Genomic DNA, 7,696 nt, shown 5'->3' on the forward strand with positions numbered 1-7,696 from the left:
TTTTCTTTACCAATTACCTAGTCTCAGATATGTCTTTATCAGCAGTGTGAAAACAAACTAATACAATGAGGTATGTGGAAAAGTGGAGGGTAAGCAAGACAAAGAGGAGGTTTATTGAACAGCAGAACAGCTCAGAGAAGACCCAAAATGGGCAGCTCCTCTCTGTAGCCAGTGTATCCCAACAAGTTTTCAGCTCCTAGCAGAGAGAGTAGCTCATCCTTGCAGGCAGGTCATTCCAACAAGTGTTCTGTTCTCAGCAGAGAGGGAACTCCTGCTGATCATCCTGAAAAGTGTTCAGCTATCAGGAAAAAGGGTAGCTCCTCTCTACAGCTAGTTGTTCCATCATCTGCAGCTCTTTGCAGAGAGTAGGCCCTGGAGTGGGTGGCTCCTCTCTGCAGGCAGTTTGTCCCATTGTCTCTATATCTCTCAGCAAAGAGGGTAGCTTCTCTGCAACTGGTAATCCTATCTTCTCTCCAACCTCTGCTCTAATCTGGCTGGGCCCAGGGCTTTTATGAGCCGCAGAGGGGAGAAAGTACATGCCAACTGATCCATGAGCAGCCATGGGCAGGCCCAGAAAAGGCACCACAAGTCCCCACTCTGGTTCATGGGACTGGCAGCCAGGCTCCCAGCCTTCAGGCTTTCCCTGGCCTGAACGTGGGGCCTCACTGGGGACAAGTTCCCTTCCACCCAGGATCCCATCTGCCTCCTGCTACCATCCATGGTGACCAGGCTGCTCATACCAAGGGGCATCGGCAGGCCAGTGCTGAGTCATTCTCAGCCCCCTTCTTGGCCTATTTCCCATTCTTGTTGGTGCCCAACATCCAGACGGGGCCGAGGCAACAGAAGGCTGGTGTGTCAGCACTGTCCCAAATGTGTGAACCCCTGGCAGGGCTGTGACAGCATTCAGGCTCAGTCCCACATTGCTCTTAGATACGAGTGGGTACTGACAGTGGGGAGAAGCCAGGTAGCTGGAGCAGGAACTTCTGAGCCTGCAAGCATGGCAGGGGACTTTCTGGGCCCCTGAGAGTGCAGAAAGGCCCTGGTGCACAGCCCCAACTTGGGTGGCTGAACCTGCACCCAGGAATAATAGGACTTCTGCCTGTTTCTCGCTCCCCAAAGCACAAAGAGGCCCAGGTCTACAGCCCCTACTTGGGCAGTTGGAGCCACACCCAGGACCCAGCCTCACAGAGGCTGGGCTTGCTCCTGGCTCCCACTGGCACTGTCGAGTGTGCATCTCTGGCCACACCCCCTTCTACCCTGAGACAGGGACTCCAGGTCCTTGCTGGGCACAAGCCAGCCTCCAGGGCAGAAGCAACATTACCATGAGCTGCCCTCACGGTCCCAGGGTTAAGGAGTGGCCCAGGGCTCCCTCTCACCTGGTTCACTGCCCTGCCTAAGGGGCACTACAGGAGCAGATCATGGGCCCTGGGCCTGACCATTGGGAGCATCAGGCCCAGCAATCAACCCAATCTGTGGCAAACCCCAGGGGCATGGCCCAAGGAGGCCCTGCACAGAGCCTCCTTCTGAGATGCAGGAACCCAGCCCTCTTGATGAAGTGGGCACAGTGACTGAGCCACTGGCCAGGTCTCCAAAGTGGGCACCACTGTCACTTTTAGCCCTGGAGTCCCAAGCATAGCCCCAGTTTTGCACCCCAGGCCTGGACCCCATGCTCTGTTTGCAAGCATGGCAATACCCCAGCCCAGCTCCACCTTGGAGCCCCTCTCTGCCTAACCACGCAGCTTCCCTGCTGGTAGGTGAATTGGCCCGGCCCCATCACAATGGTCCCCATGACATAGGGGTCTGGGGACTGTCTGCCTCTTCTAAACACTATCCCCACAGCAGTGGCAGGCAAGAGCAGTGGTGTGGGCCCAGGGTTCAGAGTGACAAAAACTACAGGCCTGGGAATGGTTCTCATCCACCTGTGCAAGGGTGGGGACAGCACAGTCAGCTGCATCAGGAACATGGGATGCAGGGGATATGGGGCACAGTGGTCTCCTCATTGCCACTGCTGCTTTTGAAGTTGGTCCTGCCACCACCACTCATGCCTTCCCACTGCAGCTGGTGCAGTGGCAATGGCCACTTCAGATGGCCCACTGTTGCCATCAGTCCCCCCTCAGAAGAGGTACACGTAACTGCCATCGGTATAGGAACAATAGCCACTCTTGAATGCTTTATGCTGACAGAGGCATTGTTTTTGGAAAAATGGCAGTGGGATCTCTCTCAGAGGCCTAGCTAAGAATCCCTGGTAAAAAGGAAGCCATTATCTGAGGCTTTCATTGCATGACCACTTGGATTTTCATGGCCCATCCCTCTTGTCTCTTCTGAGCTGCAGTCAGATATTACTGGTTGGTTCTCAGGAATATACTTTACTCTCTTTCAAAAGCTGCAAATAGCTCAAAATAAAAGCTTCCTTGATGCTGAAAAATAAACAAACTGTTAGCAATTTTCCAAGCAAAAAATTTAAAAAAAGATTACTTCTGTCTTCCATTAGTTTAGTCCACCCAGGGAAATTCCTGTTCACAATCTCCAAAGTTATCAGAAACCTACACTGAAGAACTATAATCCATTTTTTGAAGAGGATAAAAACAATACAAATTTGTATTACATTTGTCTGTATAACATTTGTCTGTTAATATCAAAATGTACTAGGGTAGTAACAGTCAAATATGATTGACAAATAAATGTGGTCACCTCTATAGTCTACTATAACCTAACAAAATAACCCTAATTATAATTGATAACACATACTCAGACATCAGAATTTTAGATTTACCAGTTTGGACCACATGTCTACATTTTGAAGACATTTTTACTTTACCAATAATCTTTATAACTGTTTCTATTTCTCAAAGATTAAACTCATGTGAACTGAATGGCATTACAGCTTCTACTTTTCGTTAAAAATATTTTATCTAAGCCCTTAATTTTCCTTAAGCCAATGAATTAGAGAGATCTTTCATATAAGCATCACAAACATAACACATATCTATCTACACAGATAGACAGAAGGAGATCTAGCAGCTGTAATATTTTTCATATGCCAAACTCTTAATTGGATTACTGGGCCGGGGGTATAGCCCTTTTTCCAAGGAATCCCAGGCCACTAGAAGTCATCCTGGAGTCCCTCATGTGTACATTAAGAGTGGCAAGACAAAAAATGGAAACAGATAATTCAGCTGACTAAGAAGAAAAACCTTTTTCCAGAAAAACAAGATTCCCGAAGAGAAAAGACATAAAGGCCTTTTAAATATACCTAAACTTGGATATCCTTCTTTATTTAACCTGACTTTTAACCATAGCACTCTTTTTTTAAGAAGTTCTTTTAAATCTCTATTACCTGACCTTAGCCATGCCAAATGGCAAATATTTCTGGCTTTCATGGAGGGACAGAGAATGTAGTGCCTTTTACCATTCATGTAACCAGTTGCACAGAGAGAAATAAGTCAAAATTCAGACTGGTAAGAACCTTTACCATTTTGCCAGCATGACAGGCTTCTGGGTTCTCTTCCCCTGAGCCATGGAGCCCTGTTGACCCTAGAGTCCTGTGAAGGGGAAGAAGACAAAGAGAACTTGTCCCTCCTCAAGTAATTGCCAAGCAGTTATGGTTTGGGAAAATAAAACTCATCCCAGTTTGGAGGATATATCTGAGGGGAATGTCCTGTGCTACGGAGATGCAATTACACATCCGTGAAGAGAGGACAAAGGAGGAAAAAAGAAAAATATATTTTCTTTCTTTCTCCAATGTCTGAGGGTGAAATGGGTTCCAGTGATTTGGGATGCACTGGAGAGGAGTGCAGGCTGAAAATGATTGGTTACCCATCTGAAAAGAGCGGAAGAAGGCATCCCATTGTTCTCCCTCTTCCTAACAAATACCCAGGGTACCTGATGGAGAGGAAAAAAAGACATCCCTTTTTCTCCTTCTGACTTTATATCCCTGAGTCCTGGCAACCTGTGCAGGTGCTGACCGTGGGTGCAAGTGCAACCTTTACCCATAAAGTAGGGAGACATAGCCTCAGGAATATTCTCACTTACCTGTGCAGTGCCTAAGCCTCCTGTTGTCAGTAACCTTTGAGTTCCCTATATCTTAACTATGTCATGGATGTGAGCATGTCCTACATCAACAAAGTGGGAGGGCTTAATTTGTGGGAATTAGCCATGCTCACCTATGCTGTACCCTTCGATTCCTGCTGTGGTCTGTCTCAGGTCTAGTGTTCCATTCCAGGTCTTCAAACCAAACCTTGGGACCAAAAGGTGCCTCAGGAGGGTGTATGGACCCATTAAATTAGTCCCAGGTGGCCCTCACCAAAGTGAATCTAGCAATTGGTAGGGGCACCTTCTCTATTGCTTCCCTATCAAAAACTGGTGAAGCTGTGGGACCATGTCTTCCTCAGACAAGGGAGGGAAAGGGAGTTCCAGGAATTGGGAACCTGGCCTATTAAGATGTTTTCCAAAAGAAAAAGAAAAACAAGCTAAACCCCTCACATAGAAAAGCTCTCTATATTCACAGGACTCTGTTGACTCCTAACACGGTGGAGGAAGGAGATCTGAGACAGCACTCAAGGTCATGTCAAGAGAGGAGAAGGGCCTAGATTGGAGAGGAGAACTGAATGACCTGCTCCAGATTCCAGGAGGAGGTCCACCCTCCTTTTCTCAACCCACAGAATCACTGGGGCTCCTGGATGGAAATGGTGATCTGAACCACCAGAGCAAAGGAGAGGTGCCATGGGACCCATCAATCCTGCTGGACCATTTGGGAAACTGACCTTGGACCCATTGCCCTATGTCTCTGCAGACAGTTTGCCCTTCCATGGTCCTCATTGAAAACTGGACAGGGCACAGGTGACCTCCTCCCACTGTTCAGACAGTCCCTCCTGAAGTGCCCTGACTCACCACATTTGCAGCAGTCAACAGGTGCATCTCAGGGACTCTGGGGCCGGGAGCCCATAAGGCAATTATTAGAGTGTCTGCCTTTTTCTTGTATCTCCTCTCTCTTTTCTGGACTTCCTGCCAGCTTCCACTGCAAAAGGCCAAGGTGGCCACTCCCAAGAGGTGCTCCAAAGTACCATCTGGTCCCACAGCTTGTGTCCACAGCTTCCTCCTGACATCAGAAGCTGCCTGTGCAATACACTTATCTCCTACGACCAACTGTCCTTTGACCAAGTCAGGAGACAGAGAGGTGTGCTTTGCCAAGCCCCTCCCAGTGCCTCCCCGACCTCACCCAGAAAGACAGTGAGACATTTATCCAATTTCTAGTCTATCATGAATAGCCCAGTGTAATAAAGAGGCCTAGTTTCAGTGCCTTGTAAGCCCTCCAGTATGCACACCTGAAAGTGTTTCTTCCTCCTTTCTCCTATTTCATCATTGGGGTCCAATTTAAGATCCTCAAATGGCACTGCTACTTTTCCAATCACCTTTCCTGGCCCTATATGATAAAAAAAAGCTCATCCCCAAAATTATCTGCCATTTGCAGGATGCCCTGCCTTCTAGCTGTGGTTAGAGTCTGATTCAAAGGTAACATGACATCCTTATAGGAGATCTTAAATACTTAGGTTGAGTTATGGAAAGCCTTTACATACCTGTCAGGGCTGTATGAAAACTTGCCAAGACCTCTCTTAATTTACAGTAAGCCCTATAGAGAAAAGGGGGCCTTAATCAGGCCATAGTCACCCAGCATCTCTTATAAGGGCAGAAGTGAGACTTGTCTAAAATGAGGATTTCTAGGCTGGGGCAAGCTTGAGAGAAAACCTGGATAAGGAGGTGTTTTAGGGGGTTGATTCTTCTGCTGGAGGTACCTCTGGAGTTTGCTTCTCTATTTCCCTGAAATTGCCCCTTGCAACCTTTCCTGAGATGGCCAATAGAAGGGCTGAATTAATCCTACAATGTTGCCAAAGGTCCAGATTACCCTAGAAGGTATAGAAGGCCTGCACATATGGAACATTGGATGATTTGCCCTCACATTTACAGAAAAACTACCTTCCTGAGGCCATGGTTCTTTTCTGTACCTTGAGGCGTGTGGTATTAAGTTGGCAACCAAGGAAATTACAGTAACATTTTCACCACAAATTTACATAAGATGCCAAGGCACACTTTGCTTCATCTGTGCTACTCTTAACCTTCCATTGTATACTTTTGATGACTAAGCCAAATGCTCATTCTATCCAGTAATATCTCTGGTTTGCAAAAACATCCTTAGCATTTAACATTGTATATAAAGAAGAGAAACCATGACAGTGTGAAAGAAAGAAAAAATGGTTGGAAATACTGGAAGTCCTAGTGCTTACAACCTAACAGGCAGTTGGGGACTAGAGTTAGTCCAAGGGTCTCTGGATAACACTGATGGCTAGTCTCAGTCAGATACCCTCAGTTGCCCCAGCACCTCCTTCCAGTGTCACATGATGGCTAGACCTCCATGAAGGGAAACTGAGTTGGAACAAAGCCAACATTCCCAAAACTCGAGGGTAACGGGGAATTGACAGTGTCCTCATTCCCAACACTTGAGGGTGATGGGGTATTGACACTGTCCTCCCCAGCAAGCGTGTCTTCCATGTCTTAAGTCCAGCAGCTGTGTTAGTCACTTTTTCCTGTCTGACAGAGGCCTGGTATTTGTCTTGCATTTTGGCTATTGTGGAGTTTAGGGACTCTGAAAAAAGGATAGAAAGAGCTGATCTGCTTTTACTCACCCTTCCACAGATCCCTAATGAACCCCCTAGTTGTTACAGGAATTTCAAAGTGTCACTTTTCTGGCCAGAAATCTGTGGCCAGTAGTATCTTTGCCTGAGTTTTGCTTGGTCTTGCTGGGTTCATCCTACCCATTTGGCCTGGCAAGCTGTGCTTAGCTCATGCTATTAGCCTGGATCCCATGCCTCCAAGAGAGACTGTGAGTCAGGCATGGAACAATGAGGGGTGTGTAAACAAGTGTAGGGTCTGGCCCCTGCAGTCCGACACTCTGCTGATACCACAAGATAGTCAAATCCAGGTGCTGGCATTCTTTCCAGCTATCTGTGAGCCTGTGGCTGGACCAGGTGCATCACAAGCAGGTTCCCCAGTTGGCACCAAGGAATGCAGTTGTGCCCAGAAGCTTGGAGGAACCAGGAATTGCAGGGGCTTGAAGACAGAGTCACAGCCCTGGCTCTGGGAGTTCCAAGGTCTGCTCTCCCTGAAGAGTCACAACTCTTCTCTCCTTGTCTTCACCTGAAATGTGGTGAGCAAGGGGCATGTTTCAGCCCTGTTTGTGTTACAGCTCTTTTAGTCTTGCTATTTGGCAGGTCCTGAGTTCTTGTCCTGTCACCAGGAAGAATGAGGTATGCAGAGAAGTGGAGGCTGAGCAAGATGAAGAGGAGCTTTATTGAGCAATAGAACAGTTCAGAGAAGACCTGCAGTGGGCAGATCCTCTCCATAGCCAGGGTGTCCAGTGAGTGTTCAGATCCTAGCAAAGAAGGTAGCTCCTCTCTGTAGGCAGGTAATCCCAACAAGTGTTCCGTTCTCAGCAGAGAGGATAGTTCCTTTCTGCAGCTGATCATTCTATTGTCTGCAACTCTCAGCAGAGAGTATGACCTAGAATGGGTGACTCTTCTCTGAAGGCAGGTCATCTCATAATCTCTGAATCTCTCAGCGTAGAGGGTATTTCCTCTCTGCAGCTGGTCATCTGGTCATCTCCCCTTCCACTGCTCTGCTCTGGCTGAGCCCAGGGCTTTTA

This window comes from Macaca fascicularis, chromosome X (genome assembly GCF_037993035.2).
Source record: "Macaca fascicularis isolate 582-1 chromosome X, T2T-MFA8v1.1".
Lineage (NCBI taxonomy): Eukaryota > Metazoa > Chordata > Mammalia > Primates > Cercopithecidae > Macaca > Macaca fascicularis.